The sequence below is a fragment of the Tursiops truncatus genome, chromosome 13, assembly GCF_011762595.2.
Source record: "Tursiops truncatus isolate mTurTru1 chromosome 13, mTurTru1.mat.Y, whole genome shotgun sequence".
Taxonomy (NCBI): domain Eukaryota; kingdom Metazoa; phylum Chordata; class Mammalia; order Artiodactyla; family Delphinidae; genus Tursiops; species Tursiops truncatus.
Window position 1 is genome coordinate 85,653,185 of NC_047046.1, and position 21,318 is coordinate 85,674,502.

Genomic DNA, 21,318 nt, shown 5'->3' on the forward strand with positions numbered 1-21,318 from the left:
GGTTAAGGGACCTAAGTGGAAGCAAGGTGTACACACTTCACTCAAAGTGGTAAAATGTTGCCACCAGTAGACCATGATGAGTCACGTGTGTAATTGTAACACCAGAGCAAACACCAAGAAAACTACACAAAGAGATACACTCAAAAATACAATAAACAAATCAAGGTGGAATCCTAAAACATGTTCAAGTGACCCACAGGAAGGCAAGAAAATAGGAGTAGAGAAACAAGAAGCAAAGGAAACATACAGAAAACAAACAATAAAACGGCAGACCTAAGTCTCATCATATCAATAACCACTTTAGGTGTAAATGGTGTAAATACATAGAGTAAAAAGCAGAGACTGATACAATACATGAAAAGAACAGGACCCACTATATGCTGCTTAAAAGAAAGTCATTTCAAATTCAAACACATAGATAGATTGAAAGTAAAAGGTTGGAAAACGATATATCATGCAAATGTTTATTCACAAAAAGCTGGAGTAGCAATATCAATATCAGATAAAGTAGACTTCAGAGCAAAGAAAATTACTGGAGACAAAAAAGGGACATTATATAATGTTAAAATGATCCATCCACCAGGAAAGTATACAATCCCACATGTGTAGGGACCAAACAACAGAACCTCCAAATATATGAAGCAAAGCCTTGAGGGCTTCAACACCACATTCTATGTGAACGATAAAACGACTAGACTGAAAAGCAGCCCAGGTGTACATCTGAGCAATACAAGCAACCAATAGAACATATAGAGGACACTCTACCCAACAGCAGTAGAATATTTATTTGGGGGGTGAGGGGACAGTTGCTAAGCACCCGTGGAACAGTTACCAAGAAAAAAAGACCATATGTTGATATTCTGGACCATAAAACAAACCTTTAAAAACTGAAATAATGCAGAGTATGTTCTCTGTCCGTATGGAATCATTCATAATTTTTTTAAAAAACTGTCATAAAACTAGGAATACAAGGATACTTCCTCAACTTAATAAAGAACTTCTCCAAAAAACCTACATCTAACATTATACTTAGTGATGAAAGACTCAGTGTTATTCTCCTGAGATCAGGAACAAGGCAAGAAAATCCATTCTCTCTTATTCAGCATCTTCCTGGAAGTTCCAGGAACTGCAATAAGGCAAGAAAACAATAAATAAAAATAAAATAGATTGGAAAGGAGGAAATCAAACTATCCTTATTTGCAGATAAAATCCCAAAGAATCTGCAAGAAAACTCTCAGAACTAGAAGGTGAGTTCAGCAAGTTTGCAGAAACAAGATTAACACACAAAAGCCAATTCCATTTGGATATATTAACCATGAACTAGGGAAATCAAAATTTTAAATAGTATTATTTGCAATCACTCCAAAGAAAATGAAATTCTTACTTATATACTTAACAAAACATATTCAGGATCCATATATTGAAAATTTACACGCACAGATGAAAGTCATAGAAGACCTAAGCAAACGGACCCTCATGTGTTAGAAGACTCAGCACAGCTCTCCCTCCACATCGTAAACTGCTGCCATGACATACGGTCATACCACCATCACAGCCACGTGAGAATATATTAGAAATTCTTGCTTTCTTGTCGGAATCCAGCCGCTAAACAACACACTGCCTGCGGGCAGAGACTGAATTTTTCACTATTGTTTCTCCAGGGCCTGGCCCAGCACCTGGCACAGAGACCTTCAGTAAACACTGCTCAGACCAATGAGTCAAGCGAAGAAGGAGTAAGTTGGTCCAGAAGAGAATGTCCCACAGGCAACCAGGGGATGTAGTTCTGGGTTTCAGATGAGCATTCAGGGTTAGAGGTTCAGATTTAGGAGGCTTCAGCCTTAATAAGGCTGACTGCAAAGAAACTTCTGGGGAATAGAGAAAGAAAGAGGGGGTGGAAAGAGAGGTGGGAGGGAGGGGGAGGGAGGGGAGGGAGGGGAGGGAGGGAGGAAAAGGTAAAGCCGTGTAGAACAGCAATATATGAAAAACAGAGGTGGGGGAAAAGGCCTAATGAGTGAGAAGAAACAGGCAGGGAGTAGGAAAAATCCAGGATAAGGCTCACAAGGAAGCCAGGCTGGTCAAGCACAGCAAACCCGCAGAGGTCTGGTGGGTAGAGAACACAGGGGCTGGTCAGGACAAAGTCACCCTCCCTGCCTTGTGGGGTGGGGGGCTGGGGACGGATAGGCAGTGAGTTGGGGTCTTGGTAGCAGTAAAGACCAGAGAAATGGGGCTAAGGGAGGGTTTGACAGGAGGGGAACAATCTGAGGAACGTAAATGCTGAGAGGACAGAGCCGATGGAGGATGAGAAATCGAAAACCACAGAAAGAAGAGCCGGAGACATTACTGCTGGAGCAGTAGCCCCCAGGGGATGGGGGGAAGAGCGGAGCACAGACCAGAGGGAAGGGAGTTCACCGCGAGAGGTCAGGGGACCTCAGATGCTCCGAGGCGAGCAGACTGGGGTGCACACGTCAGGGCGTCAAACTATTCTCCCTAATCAGTTCTGTGCGGAAAGATCTGGTTCAGGGAAGGCGATCCTTAATGGACTGACAAGGTTTTAAAGTTACAAGGTGAGTAAAGTAACTGGGGAGGAAAAAAAGTTGCCAGGAGTCACTGGAAGTTGACCTGAAGTGACCATGTGTACTTCCCAGCCAGACCCTGACCTTCCCTTGGCCAGAGGTCAGCGGTCCAGACAGGGAAGGAGAAGATAGGAGGGGGCCTCAGAGTCTGCAGGACGGATCCCGGGGCCTCGTCCATCTTCCCTTCTGTGTTTTGTACCTCTGGGCTCCTGGATGTCGGCCAAAGTCTAGCCAGACCCCATTTTGCTGTATTTCTGAGGCTACACAATCCCTGTGTCCCCCAACGTTTCTACCGTCTACTAGCAAAGCTTATTCATTGTCCTAGCAGCAGAAAAGATTCCAAAATTCATCTTCTCCATAATTCAGACCCAAGTCAGCAGGATGGCAGGCTCGGGTAATGTGGCCAACTCACCGGCCACAATGCCTCACATTGTAATCCATCATCATTACGAGCTGCATTCACAACATTTCTTTCTTTGGCATAAAGTGTGAAATGCAGAGGATTGTTAGGACAGAGAGAGATGAACCAATGAGATACTGGGACCCAAATATGTGCTTTGTTAGAAACGAAAATGGAAATGTGATTCCAGGAGAAAAAGGACCTTGTGGCAACATGGTCACAAACTCCTTTCAAAACATGAAAAATAAATTCACTCTCAAGAAAAAGAAGAAAAACGGATCTGACAGATTCATTCTCTCCTATCTGGAGGTTCCTCCTCTGAGCCTGTAGGTCAAGAAGCAGCCTGAACCAGCAAGGCTGGGCCGTCAGGACGATAGCCTGATTCCCATTGTCACCCAGCCCCCGTCCTCTCCTCACTGGCCGCTGCTTTTTAACCCAAATGGGATTAAGTGGCTTGTCCCAGAAACGAAAAAGAAGTCAGCTTCCAGCCCAAACGCAAATCCATTACGCACTCATGAGTACCACCGTTACCACTCCCAGCATCCGCTACTAATTTGAGCGTTCAGACCTTTGATTGTATTTCTAACCCAAAAGGAAGAAAAAAAATCCTTCAGTGGCTCATTAATTACAGATTTCTCCTTGGAGTCTTTGAAGGTAGGGCAGAATGATGCGTGTTGGACAGAGCAGAATTATAAACTGTGGTCCGAGACTCTGAGAATTATCAATCCCACTCCCTGACATTGTAGATGGGCTGCCTACAGACCAGGAAAGGAAGGCCCCACCGGTAGCTTTTCCAGACCCGGGCAGTTTTGACCACATCCTGCCACCCATCAGCTGTAACACACAGAAACGCAGGCAACCGGATTTAACTGGCATATACCCATCTTTGTTTACATCGGGGAGGTTTTCTGCCCACCTAAACCTAGATGTGGCTGGACTGTGCCCAGGACACAGGAGATTCTCAATACGTATTTATTCAGTGCTTCCTGAAATCAGCGCAAATGAGAACCCACTTGATCTCCTTGAAGTCCCAACCATAAATGATTCTCGGACACAAGGGGAACCCTGACAAATTCCCTGCTGAGGACGATACAGTTTGTCCATTTATTATAGAATCATCGTGACCATTTCTGAACCAAATCTTGGAATACCAAGTCTAACGATGGACTTTTTCTAAGTTATGAACTAAGTTATATAAATATTCATCATTTCATTATACGGTTAGTGAATCGCTTTAGTGGATACATTTAAATTGCCTGTATTCAGAACTGTCTCAGAAAATCCAAAATAACTGTAAGGCAAGATCTAAGGGTCCCAACGCAAATCAGAGCCAAACAACTTGAACGCTGTGATGCCCGTTTTGAGAAGTTCTCACCTGCAGAGGGACATGATCTGATAAATTGCTCAGTCCCAAAAATTATGTAACTCCCCACGAAGGAACCACTTTAGAGAGAGAGATCAGTGGTGGAATATTACCATGATAAGCCTACTGAAATCTGCCGTCGCCTTTCTCCTACACGTGGGGTAAACAAGTTTATTCACAACATAGTAACATTGCTTCATCTCTTCTTCTTAATAGTGTGTAGTCTGTGGATCCATTTTTGAGTGTTTATCTTGTCATCTGCCTGGCTGTACAAAGACGGGGAGGTTTTTCTGATGGATGTGTCTGCCCCCTTCTTACCTACTAAAATCAAGTGTCACGTTCAGCTACTAATACTGAGATGGAACAGATAATGGTCAGATAACCCTTAACAATCTTAGATAGATTCCCAAGTCAAGACCTTATAAAGGTCATATAAAAATGTTCAAAATGGCTAAAGACATAATGAAATCACAGCATTCTCCTTACTTTTGAAGTACGCAAATCACCCACTTATTACTATGTCAAGCTAGCTGCCCCGTAAGGGTATATGTCAAAATTTAAAAAAACAGTTATCATTGTGTGAAAGTTTGAGAAAAAAAAAAAAAGACTAATTGGGAAGGGGGGGAAAAGACCATTTCGAGTCTCTTTTCCAAAAAAAAATCAAGGAGGAAGCGTTAGAAGAAATTGGTTTCATCCAGCTTTGCTACTAACTTGTTATTCACTAGCTGCATAAGTCAGACAACCTCACACGGTTTCTCATGAAGGAGGATGATAAGCCCAAAAGCAAAATGAAATGATTTGAACTTCCCAGCTCCAGGAGTCTCTGATTGGCTACATTTCGAATGTAGTGTGAACGTGAAAACACTTTTTTTTTTTTTTCTCTTTCCAAATCTCTGAGCCTCCTGGCGCACAAAGTGAAAACACACGACATCTGCTCCTGAGCTGCAAAGAAAACCGTCCTCACCACACTGGGCAGCGATCTGAAAACACTTTTTACAACAGATTTTGGTAAAGGCAGAACAGTGATTGGCAAGATAGGCTCTCCATAACATCGAAGGAAGGTCCAGGGTAGCTCCCGCGGGGACCCCCCCCCCCCCCCGATGAGGGCGCACAGCTGTTCAAGAGCTGCTGTAGCATCTTCTTTTCCGCGCTCAGAGGAGACGCGGAGTATCTTTTTTATCTGGGCTAAACTGACATGACATACGTGAGCATTAACATATGTTTTCAATCTTTATTAGCGGCGCTATTAGCCTCAAACACCGCTGGGACTTTCTGCAGGACCGACATTTCTGTGTTGAGCTACATACTTGCTCTGTTTTGAAGTTTCTCTCCCTCCTTTCTGCCCCCACTTCCCCTTTTTTTAATTTAACTAGAGAAAATGACATGTTAATTTCAGCTCCACCTCTCCTGGGTCATCCTGGGGTCAGCAGATCAGAGACATCAGCAGAAGAAGGAAGACAGCGCCTCTGACTGCGACTGCGGGGCAGGGTGACCCAGCCATCAATCACGCGGACGCACCTTTGAACAATGACAGTCATCTGCCAGGAAGCGGGAGGTGGCGCCTCATTAACACAGGGCTCACCTGCCGGGAGCTACACCTCACGCATAACAATATCCATCACTCACCTCCAAGGTGTTGCTTTTTTCTGCTTTGATGAAATAACAGGCCCTCTATTTCCTCCCTTGTTTCCCCTCCGAGTTCACAGGGCCAAGTCACTGGGGAAGGAAGGAAGAAGTGGTGAGTTGGGGTCAGGGCAGGACCAAACAGCCCTGGGAGGGGAAGGGTGCCGTCAGAAGCCAAAAGAAGGCATCTCGCTTCACTGACCAGGAGAGGTCAGTGGATGGGGCCACTGAGAGGTGAGCTACCCACACCCCAGCCAGGGCTGCGAGAGTCGGATCAAGATTCCCAGGCAATCCCCGCACCGCTGCCCTCAGTGCAGGTGTCTCCTGGACAGAAATATTCCAAGACCTGAAATTCGTTTTTCACTTTGTTTCTTGTAAATACAGATAACTTGCAAATAACCACAGAACTTTCATTTTCTGAGCATCGGAATCTACCACCACAAATCTCTACTAAATACCTGCACTTTTTCTTTCTGTGTCAGCCTCTAGCGTACAACGTTTAATTAATTTAGCCTAAGGAAACCTTGAAACGCTGCCCACAAAGAGAATTCTTCTAGAGAAAATTTTGTTGTGAAACTATATTTAATTATGTTCCCCAAAGGAGGCTGTCACACATTCCTTGTGGCGCAGCCTTCATGGCCTGTACACTCCCAGGTTCTGGGTGGTGTGTGCGTTCCTTTGCTGGGCCATGAATAGACTCTGTTACAAAGTTTTAATGGGAAGCCCAGTTTAAACTTGGGCTGCCATCCGGATTGGCTCATAAGTTACAAAAATGTGTTCCTCTCCCACTGTAGGGGAGTTACACACACACACACACACGCACACACACACACACACACACACAGATTTGGCCTTTCTCAATTCTTGAGAAAGGAAAATAATAACATACCTTTTTTTTCCAGGTTGGAAAAGGCCACTAAAGCTCAAAGGGAGCGTATGGACGATAAGACCGAGGGCAGGAGTGATGGAGTGACCTCTCTGAGGCCGTGCAAACGAGAGGCAACACAGCCAGAGTTCGAGGGGCTGCCTGGCTCGCAGAGGAACTGGAGGTCCACGTGGAAACCTCACTGTAGGGGCAGGAGTCGTAAGAGTCGACGGCCAGCGTGACACGCACCCTGGGTGTTTAAGGGACTTCGGGGTGGTGGTCACTTACACGCAAGAGGCGGACGGGCCTTGGAGACCAGGAAGAGAGAGAGGCCGGCACTGAAGCACCCAATGCCAGGGCAGGCCAAAGGCAGGTTTCTCCCCCGGGGCAGCTGGAGGCCTTTAACTTTAACGTAGCGAGAGAAGCAGCTGACGGCCAGTGGATGCAGGGGCCATGGAGCACAGTCCTTTGGGGCGTCCCCAGCTGGCAGCCAAGCTCCACCTTCTTCTAGCGTCCTAGCCTCTATGGAGGTCACGTGATTGCGCAGTGCTGCGGGGACAATGCCACCTGCCAGCCTCTGAAGGGCCTGGCCGGGTGTAGCACTTCCGTGTGAGGCCACATCTCCTTAGTGACAGCAGAGTGGGCTTCTGTATGGAAAAGAGAGCAGATGTGCAGTCCCTGTTCGGCAGTTACAAAATCCCAAAAGACTGGAAAACCGAAAATATTTTCGAAGCTCCTTTCACGACAGAATCTGATCTAAGCTTAACTGACGTGAGACTCTTTACAGTTTCTGTTTAAACCACAGAGAGCGAACACACCTCGTTTGGCGGCATCTAGATCCGTGTGTCTGACTCTGGAGTCACCTCCAACTCCTCCCGGGTGCTCTTTCGCACACACCGTGCACCGTTCCGCCCTCGACAGCCTTAGGATTCTGAATTCCAAACTCATCTGGCTCCGCGATGAGATCAGGTGTTACAGAATTTACTGTCCTCTCCGCCTCAGATGTGAGAAGCGTTCTGCAAATTTCCGTCTAGGCATCAGCTGACATCCCTGAGGTTGATAAAACCACCACCAAAAAAAAATACATAGTTTATTTTGTTCTTTCTGGGAACCCCCATGTTGAAATTGCCCATCGATTATTGTTTTCCCTTCTTTTCTAGGTAACAAGTGAAGGTCATGGTTAATAATAGTTCTGCCAAGAATGCTGTGTTAATATCAGCTCAGATGGAAAACAGCTCCCTGTGCCCAGGACGTAGCTCCCGCAGTGCAGCCTCGGGTGACTTACTTCCCTGGGAGCTACGGGTCATCTTGCGGGACACGATGGGGACAGCACCCCCAGAGAAAAGGTCAGAAATCGGATGGACCTCCGAGTCCCCAAATCTTCATGCTTCCTTCTCTGATTTGCAAAAGTCGTTATCATAGTTGCTCTAAGGGGGGAAAGTAAAATATAGGCCTACCCGATTCTAATTCCCAAGAACTTAATCTATATCACACAGGATTAAAATATTGATTTTCCAGGAGGCCACCGGAAGATAAGAGGTGGATTTTGATGCAAGCGTCTTACGTGTAACAGAAACCAAAGTTCAGTCTCGTGATGACCGTCTTATTCACCATGACAGTACTCTTCCCTGACACTTGCCCTGTCTCCTTTTGTCTCACAGAAATTATTTTTAAAGCTTGATATTTTTCCATCTATCACCTGGCTGGCTGAGCAAGATGCTTCCCGATCACAGGGCAATGATCTTTTCAAAAACACAGTCCAGGTTCCTTATGCAGCGTTTTAGGTTTCCTTTATTTATGAAAGACTTTGAAAACACACACACGACACACACATTAATTTTTTTTAACAAATCTCTTCCTCTCTCTCTCCCTCCATCTCTCCCTCTCTCCCTTCCTCTCCCCCCTTCTCTCTCTTTCTCCCTTACCCTCCCTAATTGTCCAGCCTTTACAAACCCAAGCCTGTGAAAGAAACACCCGTCTATTGCCCTGTCAAATGTGCCTGCCTGGGATAGCGATTGGGTTTATAGAAGAGACAAACATTTCAGGCATGCCATTCTGGGGTAATGAAGCATGGCAACAAATATACCTGTGCAACATTTGATAAAGATGAGCTGACACGCCAGTCCAAATAGGTTCTTTTGTGTGTCTGCACGTGTCTACCATCATGGCTTTCATCTGAACACAGCAAGAAGGGGCAGCAGCAGCTGGCAGGGCCCAAAAGGAGAGCTGCTCACACAATTACGCGACGTTTACCTCTGGCCTTGATTTCACTCCCACTACCCTTAATTTATGATATGTTTTCTCCCTTTCTATGCAAAGGAAAAAGTGACTCGATTTTTCTTTCTTTCTCCTGCCATCTAATTCCCGTTACAGGGGCAGCGGAGAAGCCAGTGAGCTGATCCCCGGGTGTTTAGCATGGGGTCTTAAGTTAAAATGCTCCTTAGTGGGGTTTTTATGGCTTTTATTGTTGTTTGATTAATGCACAGCAAAATTAAATCCTACAGTTACACATGGGCACATCAACCAGGGAGCAGGCCAACTGTACTTCCTACTTTGGTTTACAGAAAACATCTTTTGTTGCTTAATCTTCAGACAGAGGAGGTAGCGGGTGGAGGGGAGAGAGAGAGAGGGAGAGGCCGTAGACCAGCTAAAAGGTGAGCCTGGAAGATGTAGGAAATCTAGTGACCCAAATATGGGCTAGACAATCATTCTGATCACTCATCTGCATTGGGTTTTTCGAGTTTCCATTTATTTCCTGGCTTGGGGACAGCCACGGTGGCTGGCCCAGGTGTCTCTGAACAGGTGCCTGCGGCTAGGATGACGCCCAGACAGCGGGAGGGATGCTGTCCTGCGCCCCGCGGCTCTCTCTAAGCCCGACTTCACAAAGGCCTATACAGTATATTGCCTTTATGCTATTTATAGAGAAGCACATCCTATTTATAAAAGCAACGCAGTGAAACTGAAAGGGATATGATAGCCACTCTGTATTATAAAGCTCTTCTGTTGAGAGCGCTGGACAAAGTGCCTTGGGTGATTTGATGTCTTTCTTCCTCTCCTGATGACAGTTTGGCGCTCCACACGATGACAGCAATGAACACTTTGTGGTGTGATGACCTCCCCAGGAACCAGACGCTCACAGGTTTTACTTTTGTTCACTCATTTAATTACCAGCCCTTCATTATACCTGCGCTCAGACATCGAAACTTCAGTTAACCTGTACATTCAAATGGGACGGATCTTCAGTTTGCCTACATCAGAGGAAGACTCCTCTGAATTGTAATTTCTGCGCAAAGTCATCTGGGATAAGGATAGGTCTTTATTCCCCTCAGAGCTTGTGCAATAACACAACGCGAACTTTGACCAGAGAGAATAAGGGGCAAGTATGTGGGGTTTAGCATGAAAGGACCCGGGTTCAAGCGTCCGCCCAGCCTCTTGTTAACTGGGAGAAGTCTTAACTCCTGTTTCCTCTGCATTAAAATTAGAATAGGAAGATGCTGGGCCTACCATAGGAGGGGCTGGAGAAAATCTAGTAGACAATGTATATAAAACACTCTGTAAACTGCAGAATGCTATACACAGGTTCTCTCTTTTATAAAATTTTTAAGTAGTTTATCTAGATAAAAGCAAATTCCAGAAATAATAACAGAATAAAGTTGTGTTAAATCTCAAAAACTTAGTGAGAAGGGGAAAAAAGCCAATAAACCTTAAAATTGTAATGCTTCTGGCCTTAAAGAGTCTAACGTTTATAAGAGCCCCAGTTATTTAAGGCTTCTGTCTTGTCAAAGCCATTTCATTTACGTCATTCTTTCAATTTGCAAAGGAATGGTGAAAATATCCCTTGAGATTCACAGCAGTGAGCACTGCATAATGGAAGTCACTTGGTGAGTTGACTATTGTCTTGTTGGTAATAGGAAACACACTCCTGACAGAGATGTATTTGGGGAGAAACCGCATAAACTTATCATAAAATCAGCCCATTTCTTTTTTTTTACTTGAAATATGGTAGGTTTACAGTGTTGCATTAATGTCTGCTGTAAAGCAAAGTGATTCAGTTATACAGGTACATACACTCCTTTTTATATTCTTTTCCATTATGGCTTATCACAGGATATTGAATAGAATTCCGTGTGCTATACAGTAGGACCTTGTTGTTTGTCCGTTCTGTATACACCAGTTTGCATCTGCTGACCCCAAATTCCCACTCCCTCCCTCCACCCTCCTCCCCCTTGGGAACCACAAGTCTGTTCTCTATGTCTATGAGTCTGTTTCTGTTTCGTAGGTAAGTGCATTGGTGTCATACTTTAGATTCCACATGTAAGTGATATCATAGGGCATTTGCCTCTCTCTGTCTGACTTCCTTCACTTCGGTACGATAATCTCTAGGTCCATCCGTGTTGCTGCAAATGGCATTATTTCATTCTTTTTTATGGCTGAGTAATATTCCATTGTATACATGGACCACATCTTCTTTATCCATTCAACTGCCGATGGACATTCAGGTCTGTGAATAGTGTTTCTATTGTTTCTGTGTCTTGGCTGTTGTGAATAGTGCTGCTATGAACATAAGGGCGCATGTATCTTTTCGAATTAGAGTTTTGTCTGGAAAATGAGCACTTAAACACACAAAAATAGTGGAGCTAATAAAATTCCTAAGGTTAATTAAAAGGTCCCATTATTTCCTTGTGTGTCTGGTTTCAAGTCAGATTTATTGAGGTATCATTTCACCATTATCAAGGGTGATAGACACATGCAGTCATGGACCGCCCACCAGAGTCAAAGTATGCAGCATGTCCATCACCCTTAATCCCCTCTGTAGCCAGTCTTCCCCCGCTCTGACGACTTCGACATCCACCACCCCAGTCCCTAGCAACCACTGCCTCATTTCATGTCTCCATGGTCCTGCCTTTTCCAAAGTTTCATATAAACGGGGTCAGAGTATGTACACTTTGAGGCTGGCCTCTTTCACTCCGAGTAATCCGCCGGGGGGCCTTCCACGTGTCATGTGAATCAGTAGCTCGATTTCTTCTACCTTTGACTAGTATCGCTCAGGTATCCCACGGTCTGTTTACTTACCAGTTGGCGGGTGTTTGGATTGTTTCTAGATTTTGTCAGTTACGAATAAAGCAGCACACCTTCGTCTTAGCCCTACACATCTGCAGCCCCAGAGTATTTTGTCCCCTCAAACTCAACACAGGCAGGCTTCTCTATGAATGTATATTTTCATTTCTCCTAGATAAAACCCTGGGAGTCAGATGGTGGGTAATATATAGTGGATATCTCCTTTCGGAAGCATCTGTTACATTGTTTTCCAAAGTAGCTGGACCGCTTTGTACCCCAGAGCAGGGTATGAGACTCAGAGTTGCTCTGCATCCTGGACAGCACCTGCTGTGCTCTCGTAGCCGTCGTAGTGGGTGTGTACCAGTCTCTCATCCCGGTTTTGATTTGTATTTCTCTAGTGACTGATGACGTTGAACATCTTTTCATGTGCTAATTTGCCATCTGTACATCTTACGCGATGAAGGCTCTTTCAAATCTCCTGCCCATGTTTTTTATTGAGATGTTTCTCATATTATTGAGCCTTGAGAAGCTTGCATATTATTAAGCCTTCAGAAGCTCTTATCTAGTCTAGATCCCAACACTCTACGAGATACATGGGTTAAGGAAGGATATTCTCTTCTAGTGTGTGCCTTGTCTTCTTTTTTCTAACGGTGACTTCTGAAGATGTTTTTAACTTTGATAGAGTCCAGTTGATCAATTTGTATGTTATGACTCATTCTTGCTGAGAGGTTTTTAGGATGCAAATTACTTAGAAAGACTCATTCACCAATTAGGGGATCCTCCCCAAACAAACAAACAAAACTGATCAGGAGAACGCCTCAATACAACATGTTCCATTCTTTTTAATGAACTTGTGAAATTCAAAGACCCACGTGAGGAATGTGGCCTGATGGGGCTCTAGTAGGGTAACTGGTGGTTTAGGGCCTAAGATTCATTGGCTGATGAGGTTAATCCTTACCTAATCATTAAGTGTTTGGAATTAGGTGAATTTAACAGTAAAACGACTGTAGGCAACTTGGTTTTTCTGCTTTTTCAGTTCCTAAGGTACCTTCATGTATCGGTCCCCAACCTTTTTGGCACCAGGGACAGGTTTCATGGAAGACGATTTCTACACGGACCCGGGGTGGGGGAGGTATGCGGTCTCGGGACGATTCAAGCGCATTACATTTATGGTGCACTTTATTTCTATTATTATTACATTGTAATATATAATGAAATAATTATACAGCTCACCATAATGCTGACAGGAAGTGGAGCTCAGGTGGTACTGCGAGCGATGGGGAGAGGCTGTAAGTACAGATGAAGGTTCACTGGCTCGTCCACCACTCCCCTCCTGCTGTGCGGCCCGGTTCCTAACAGGCCACGGACTGCTATCGGTCTGTGGCCCAGGGGTTGGGGACCCCTGCCTTAATGGACTCTGAAAAAAAAGAAATTGAATATAAAGAAGTTTTTTAAACTCTGTGACTGACTAATAGACATATTTCATGAACAATTAGCTTATGTGCATATACAACTCCTTAATATATAGAACAAGTATCTCTTTTTATTTGTTTAACTGCTCTTTTTTTTTCACTGTGGAGGGGGCAGGCTGTAAGATTCTTCTTAATCAACATGTCGAAATCATCTTTGAAACACGGACGGGCAGATCCCTGTCTCAGTGTGAGATGTTGTCCTTGCCATCTTCTATTTCTTGGGCTTCCCCTGCCCTCATTGGCTTGACCACCACCTGTATTGCTGGAATTTTCTAGAACTGTGTTGGTTTGAAAGTTCTTGGCCTTTGGGCTTCAGATCTCTGTTTCCATTCCTGCCATTGTTCCCGAGCTGCTGCTTGTAGCATTGCCCTTCCATATCTTTATGCTTTTCAGGACGCCTGTAAGTAGACACTTTCCTCTGACCACTCAGAAAATAAATGGAGTTTTTCTTTTAATCCGTTAGTGATTCTGCCTTTTCAGCACCCACGCAAATCCTAGCTCAGCTCCGGTTTCTCAAGCCACAGCGCCCACTGGGCTCCGGGCCTCTGGTATTTTCTCCAGTTTCTCCCAGCCAGCCTTCTCACCAAGGCCTGGGCGACATTCATCTGCTGTGTGTTCTCCAGGCCTGGGCATAACCACATCTCTGGCCTCTCCTCTGCCTCGTGACTCAGGAGCTCATCTGCTCTCTGCATCTCCAGCAGATGCCACAGAGGGCAAACCCAAGAAACCCCTGATGTCTCTGGCCTACGATCTAAACCCCTATTGTCCTTCCATCCCAACACTGAAGGCTGTTCAGTGGGGGACCCCTGACCCCATTCCTTGGACAGATGTGCGCTTCTCAGTGGACACCTGTGGTTCCAGAGAAAGGCCCGCCGGACTCCCTGATCCACTGTGAGTGGCATGAAACCAGCTCCTCAGGAATCAAGGCTCTGGTACAGGAAAGAGGATGGAGGCTGCCGTGAGGCCAGGTGGGCTCACGTGAAGGACCAGGCAGGACCAGCCTGTGTGGCTGCGGAGGAGTCATCAGATGGACTCGGTCATCTCATGCTCAGCAAGACTCAGCCCCAGCTCCTCTAGTGGAAGGGGATCGGGGAGAACTGGAAATGTTCAGAATGATTGACCAAAATGGTTTTGCAATTTCTAGACCAAGGGCCATTAATCTGAAAAGAGTTCTGAGTCTATTTGATTTCAATAGAAAGAAAAGACTCCTTTCGAAATGGACAGTGACAGCCAAGTTTCAGAGATAACAGACTGGCAATGACAAGGCTGTACTTCTTAAAACAAACAGCAGAAACCTTTCCTAGCTGGTTTGGACAGCATCGCTCAGTTGCTTTTTCAGGCCATCATTAGAGGGGCTCGTGTGCCCCTCCCCAGTGGCTCCCCTGCCTTCTGAACTCACCCTCCTGGGGAAGCGAGGCCAGGCTGATGCAACAGGGCAGAGGGGCATGGGGCCTGGAGGGCAGGAAGACAGGAGATCAACACAACAGGACCAGACAGGTGTCCCCCTCCCCCGTGCCAGTCTCCCTTCACACCCTCCACGTGCAACAGAAAGAAAACATCGCATGAAAAAGGGCGATGCAACACAAAGCGAGGAAGGATGGTGAAATAAAATGATACATTGACCCTAAGGAGTGTGTGTCTCTGTGTGTGTGTGTGTGCGCACACACCTGTGTTTTAGCACCAACGCTTGGACTACCGCTAGAAGGACAATGGGACAAGGTCATGGGAAAACGCTCCTTTGAATCACTCTTAAGCAGGCCAAGGAATTAGGACTGATTTATGAACGTATTTCCACAATTTACTTGAAAATTTGTAACGTCTGTGCAGCCTGGCAAGGAAAGAAAGGGGCGGCTACTGTGAAGGAATGCCTCTGTTCCACTTTATTGTAAAATTATCCCATTCTACCTGCTCTAATCCCCTGAAAACAAATTAAATCCTCACTAAGCTGACTTTAAATCAATAGTTTCATTTAAGAATAGTGTGACTTAATAAAAATAAAAAACTAACTGGCCCAGCCAATTTAAGAGGGAAATAAATCATTGCCCATGGAAAAATAGCAGATTTGACTTGTATATGGCCCAGGCTGCGTTTAGTGGGGAGAGCCTGTGTCTGATTTAACTCTGGCCACAGATGAAACTCATCGACCCCATTCAGAAACCTGCTTCACTATGGGCACCCCAAGAGCCAGGATGCCTGCCACCCCCAAAAGGAGAAGCAGTATTGCAGTCTGTATTCTGAAAAAAATAATCACGAAAAAAATACAAGATGACACTCCATGGAATCCCTCTTCAGCAACCCTGTGTTAACAGTCCGGGGACTCCATGTGTGGACTAAGAAATACATTCTTGATTCCCGCAGAGACAGAAAGGTTCCTGGTGAAGATGTGTTGGTTAAGTTGATACTTTCCTCAACCATCCAGGACAAATGTAAGAGGGATGGACAATTAACATAGGTAATTATAACAGATGAGCAATCTATTTGCAAATCTTCTTGTAAAACATCTAAGGGTTAAGTAGACTTTTTTGGGTGTAGTATACGAGAGGTATGTTGCCATATTATGAAAAGAGAAAGTCAGCCAGAAATAAAGACTAAAAATTTACTCAAGAGGTCTTTGCAAGTGGTTACAGAGAAAACTCTACAATACCGTAATTCTGAACTAGTACTTTATCCATGTAATGGAGTACTGGTTTACTAATCATATAAATGAGAAAAATGCCGGGGACTCAATGCTTGCCTACTTAATTTATTATTATGTATTGGGGACACATAAACATTAAAGTGAGTGCTTTCAGACCATGACACATCAATATTATCAGTGCCACAATTACCACATGAACATTTTCAAATTTTCATAATTATAAAATGTCAATGCCAGTTACTTACTGATGCTCGTTGCCAACAGGGTGCTTTTATCATGTTGACACTGACAAATAAGAAAGCATAGTCTTTCCAATGTAAGATTTAAACCCAAAACACCCGGCAAGACTACTTGTTCCTCCCCAGAGTCCCACTCTTGGGGACTAAATTTAATTTGTTGACTAGAAAAACGCTTGGCCAAATAACTAAAGAAATCAGTTTCTTAAGGCAGCATAATTTGCAGGGAAGCAGTACTTGGGCTCAGATCAGGCTTACATTATGCTCCCATGTCTATAATTCTAGGTCATCTATCTAGTTATTTGACATTCCGGCCTCAGTTTTATCATCCATAAAATGGGAGTGATAATACCTGCGCAGTTTATAGAGTTATTAAGAGGCCCTGACTAGGCAATGATATGTAAAGGTAAGGAATGACTGGGCCTCCTCTCTCTCCAAAGAAGAGCGTAGAGATTCATTCCAACACAGAAAATATTGGCTTTCCTGTGGCATTTAAGTACATCTATCCAATGTGTGGGAAAATCCCACAGTCACTCTGTGGTTGCGGGTTCTAGGATGGAAATACAGCAACTAACTGAAGAGCTTGTGATCCCAGGGTTCACTACGGGGTCCTCATAGCTGTGTCCGTTTTAAGCCACGTCCACGGTTCAGAGTGGAGAGCGCTGGCCTCAGGAGAGCTGGAAGGGATTTCTCCAAACTTGTTCAAATTTGAACAGTGGGCAAGATGAATTAGTGTCTGTTTCATGGCTCGGGGCTTGGCCCCCTGCAAGCACATACAAAACAAACAATGTATTTGTTTCCATTTGTCATAAATTAGGAGTGTTTTCCTTTCTGGGAAGGTCAATCCTTTGTTTTCAATACCCACTCAAGTGAAAACTTCACTACTATGAAGCAATTCTATGGCAGGCTCTCCTTGAAAAGTGCTTTAAAATCATTTTGTGAATGACTCCTCTCCATTACCCTGGGAGACAGGTGGGCGTTTTACAAATGGACAAACGTAGAATAAGCAGAAAGACCTGGCAGACCGCAGGCAAACGGCAGCGTGGCCCAAAGAGGGGTTCAATGTGCCTTTTTGCGATTCCCGAACCTCCAGCCTCTGGTCCGAAGTCTCGGCAGTGTACACGCAGCACCCGTCAGCCCAGAGCAGCATCACCACTACAAGAGCCATCTGGGAGTATGGTACCTGGTCTTCAGGTAAAATTCTATTACACTGATGGGCTGAACAACGGTTCCAGAGCAGCCCGATCTCATGGTCCCCATTTGCCCTTTAAGAAGCCCTCGCCTGTTCTGAGCCTATGATCGTGGCCGAGTGACTCAGAAAATGCCTTCTGAGACAGAGAGTCGCCCATCTTTTCCTGCCAGTCAAGCTGAGACGACATCTGCGGCTGTACCAGGTCTGGAGGACCCGCATCCTCACATCCTAAGTGGAGCTCCATGAGTTCTGGGCCCTCAGCCAGAACATCTGAACCCCAGCTTGGCAATTTCGAAGGCAGAGGCCATTAGAGAAGGGCCCGGGCTCTCCCCACCCCGCCTGGGAATCCAGGGACGCGGGTCAGGCTCTGGAAGCTGAAGCTTGCCTCAGGTTTCTCAAACTTCCTGGTGACAAGGATTCCAGGGCCTCTGGTAAACACCCAGACCCTCAGGTGCCTGCCCTGGAGATTCCGTTGTTGCCCTGGGATGGGGCACAGGGCTCTGCAGTGGGCATGGGCACCCAGGCCATTCTATTCACCAGAAAGGTTTGGGAAATAATAACCAATAGACCTGACTGGAAGCCAATGTTACAACCTGGGCAGGAAGTGAGCAAGTCATCAGACCTGTTGCAGCGAGATTTGCATACGTGCTGAGCCCCTTCCTTGCCCCAGGGACTGGGCCACAAACACTCCCAAAATACCTGTACCACCACCCAGCGTCCCAGGGAGCTCCACGCGGCTGTCAAAGACTCTTAGGGCAAAATGTTTCAAGATAGAACAATTGCAACTAAAGGAAAAGGTTTGCCTACGAGCAAACGGAGACCTAGTGTTAGTGTGTACTTGGTAGAGCTTAGGCTCAGCCAGCAGCCCGAGTGTGGTACCCGCACCAGCAGGCGTGTGTCAGTGCCCCGCTCAGGGCAGAGGGTGGTAAAAGGCTGATGAGGAAGTAAGTGCATTTGTTTCTTGAACAAAGATGGCCTCACACGCTACCATCTGGTGGCCCTAGTTTCTGGAGCTTGTTAAACGTCTGAACGAAGCTTCCCACCCAAACTGTACACACATTTGTTTTGATAGGTGACAGGAATCACAAGAACACAAGCTTATCTTCATGGCTAATTCTGAAATAATGCTAATGTGTGCTCCTTATGCATAGTGTGCCTACTTCCAAAAATATTTCCAGGGAGCTTACAACCGAAATAGATATATACTCATGAAAATTTTTGAAAAAAAGTATTTAAGATGGAAGTCAGGTAAACATGTAAAAGTTAAGTTTAAAAAATATAAAGTGAGTAAATAATTATACAAGCAGCCAGGCGTTTGATATTTACCATAATTGAGTTCTGAACTTGGCTCTGAGCTTCCTGGCAGTCAAGGCAAAAAGTGAAACCTGCTATATTCTAAGGATATTAGCGTTGTCAAGAAAGACAAATATTTTTCCAATTGTAAAGTTCTACACTTAATTTACGAAGCAGACACTTAACATAAAAGACACTGAATAAGACTTCCCTGGTGGCACAGTGGTTAAGAATCCGCCTGCCAATGCAGGGGACAAGGGTTCGAGCCCTGGTCCAGGAAGATCCCACATGCTGCGGAGCAACTAAGCCCTGTGCGCCACAACTACTGAGCCTGTGCCCTAGAGCCCGCGAGCCACAACTACTGAAGCCCATGTGCCTAGAGCCCATGCTCCGCAACAAGAGAAGCCACTGCAATGAGAAGCCCGCGCACCGCAACGAAGAGTAGTCCCCGCTCGCTGCAACTAGAGAAAGCCTGCGCGCAGCAATGAAGACCCAACACAGCCAAAAAAAAATTTTTTTTAATAAATTAAATTAAAAAAAAAAAAGACTGAGTGGATATAGAAAACTGCAGGAGGTTGGCAGAAAGGGAATCCAAAAAGGAACGAAAACTCCCCTTAGGATTTTGCCAAATCTGGCTTGGTTTTCATGGGTTTACACCTAAGGTTTTCAAAAAGAGCTGTGGTTCCTAGAGAATCAATTATTATAGTGATGCAAACCTAGGGTTTGGTTTCCTCTCTGTGAAAACGACAAAGTCCCTTAAAAATATATGTATATAATTAAACCTATTTACAACCCTGACCAAAAATTCAGCTCGCCTTCCACATTTGCAAATTAGGACAGACCCAGAGTTAGACAGATACACAACTAAGCCTAAAAGATTTCCGATAACCAAACATTTTAGTAAAAACATAAAGTAAAATCTGGACCATCCTGTTGGTATTGCTTTGGGACTATATTCCAGGTCCAGGTTAAAGCAAATTTGCATTTGGTACACTTTCTAAAATCATTCCTTTTAGGATCAAACCAACCAGCACAATGCATCACTTTCCTGCTGACAAAAGTTTAAAGATCTTGACTTTTCAAGTTGCCACAAAACATCTTCCACTCGCTCATACATCATGTGCCCAAATTTCATATTTTGCAATGGCAGTGTACTATTGTTTGAAATATTTTGCTCTTTATTTTTTCTGGTAATTCATTGCTTTCCTTTGTGTTTACCCTATGCAAGCACCTATGCTGTTTTGTGTTTATTGCCTCAGGGGAGAATTCCACAAAGGCAGAAAAAAGAATCTGTGAACGTCTTCTGGCTCACTTGCGCCAAAAACGTAGTCCCTCAGAGGAACGAATAAGCAAGCCAAGACACACAGAAGATTTGGAGAAGAGGTGGGAGATAGGCATCTCTCCCCAATCGTCCACTGCAGCACACCCTTAGACTGGATAAAATTTCACTAGCTTGTAGGGAAAGAGAAGAAAGATGGACAAGAAAAGATGAGAGTACAGTTGCAGGTAGGTTCCTGGGAGGCTGTAAGGTCTGAAAGAAGTTTGTAAGATCCAGAGTTTCCAGACACCTAAGGCAGGTCGTCAGGACAAGACTCCAGAGGGAGCGTATGCAAAGCAGGTCCGGGTCAGCAGGTCCATGGTGCCCCACGGAGATTCCTGTCCTCTGGTATGTGGCAAAAGCAAGGAAGAAAGATTCCCGTGCCCTAAAGTGCCACGGGAGTCACGGCAGAGAGAGACCATCAGGCGAGCCCCAGATGGAACCACGGCCAGCACAGCTGCTCCCAGGCAGGCAGGTGGCTCCGGACAGAGGACACAGGCTTTCCTCAACATCTGGGCGATGCTGTGAAGAATGCTGGGGTGGATTCAAGGGGCCAAGTGACTCTCACTAAGTTTCTGCCGCTACCAGAGAAAGGGCAGTTGACTTGGAAACTTGATCAGTTACTAAAAACTAAAGACTTTTCTATTCCTTGGCCAAGATTTTGGGAACCAAGAGTTGTACCTCCTACAAGTAACAGTCGACAGCATCGAACCTGCTGGAAGTAACTCATCGTGACCAGTGAGTTTCAGTTTCATTTCTGGGCAGAACCATCCACAAATTCAAGTGTCCCTTAGCTGACAAGGCCAATGCTCTCAGGCCAGAACGTCATGTTCCTCATACTTGAACAGCCAGACCCACATCCACTTACTCTCTTTCTGTGTATTTTGTGGTCTGGTGCCTAGAGCAAGAAGTACAGACATGGAGGACGGGGGTCACACCTGCATCCAAACACCACCTCCCCTCGGAGCCCTGTTTTAATTCTCTTCATTGTTCATGTTCCCTTCACAATGGTGTTATTAATAGTTACCTCTAGGACTTGACACTAAACAATGTCATGGAGAGATCTCTGGGGAGAGATAGCTTCCGGAAGATCTCCTTTCTAAGCCAAGAATTCTTGGAGTGGGAAAGGGCAGCTCTTTCTCTCTTCCAAACCCACTGTTCCATTCCAGCTGGGAAGCAGTGTCTTCTCCAGGATGTGCTTCTCGGGTGATGGATGGCCAGCCACCTCCGAGGCAGGGATTGAGAGTTCTAAGCAAATGTGATCTTTTAATCCACGTACTGAAAACC

At 45.3% G+C, this 21,318-nt stretch overlaps 1 long non-coding RNA gene across 2 annotated transcripts; it reads left to right on the top strand.

Moving 5' to 3' along the window:
- The first annotated feature begins 1,963 nt into the window (after positions 1-1,963).
- LOC141276228 (uncharacterized) lies at positions 1,964-10,622 on the top strand. 2 transcript variants are annotated; one of them, XR_012325479.1, is made up of 4 exons: positions 1,964-5,969; positions 6,862-7,879; positions 7,985-8,170; positions 9,890-10,622. It is a non-coding gene; the product is annotated as an uncharacterized lncRNA (long non-coding RNA). The 2 variants fall into 2 exon arrangements; XR_012325478.1 differs by having other exon boundaries at positions 1,964-7,879.
- The last annotated feature ends 10,696 nt before the right edge of the window (positions 10,623-21,318 follow it).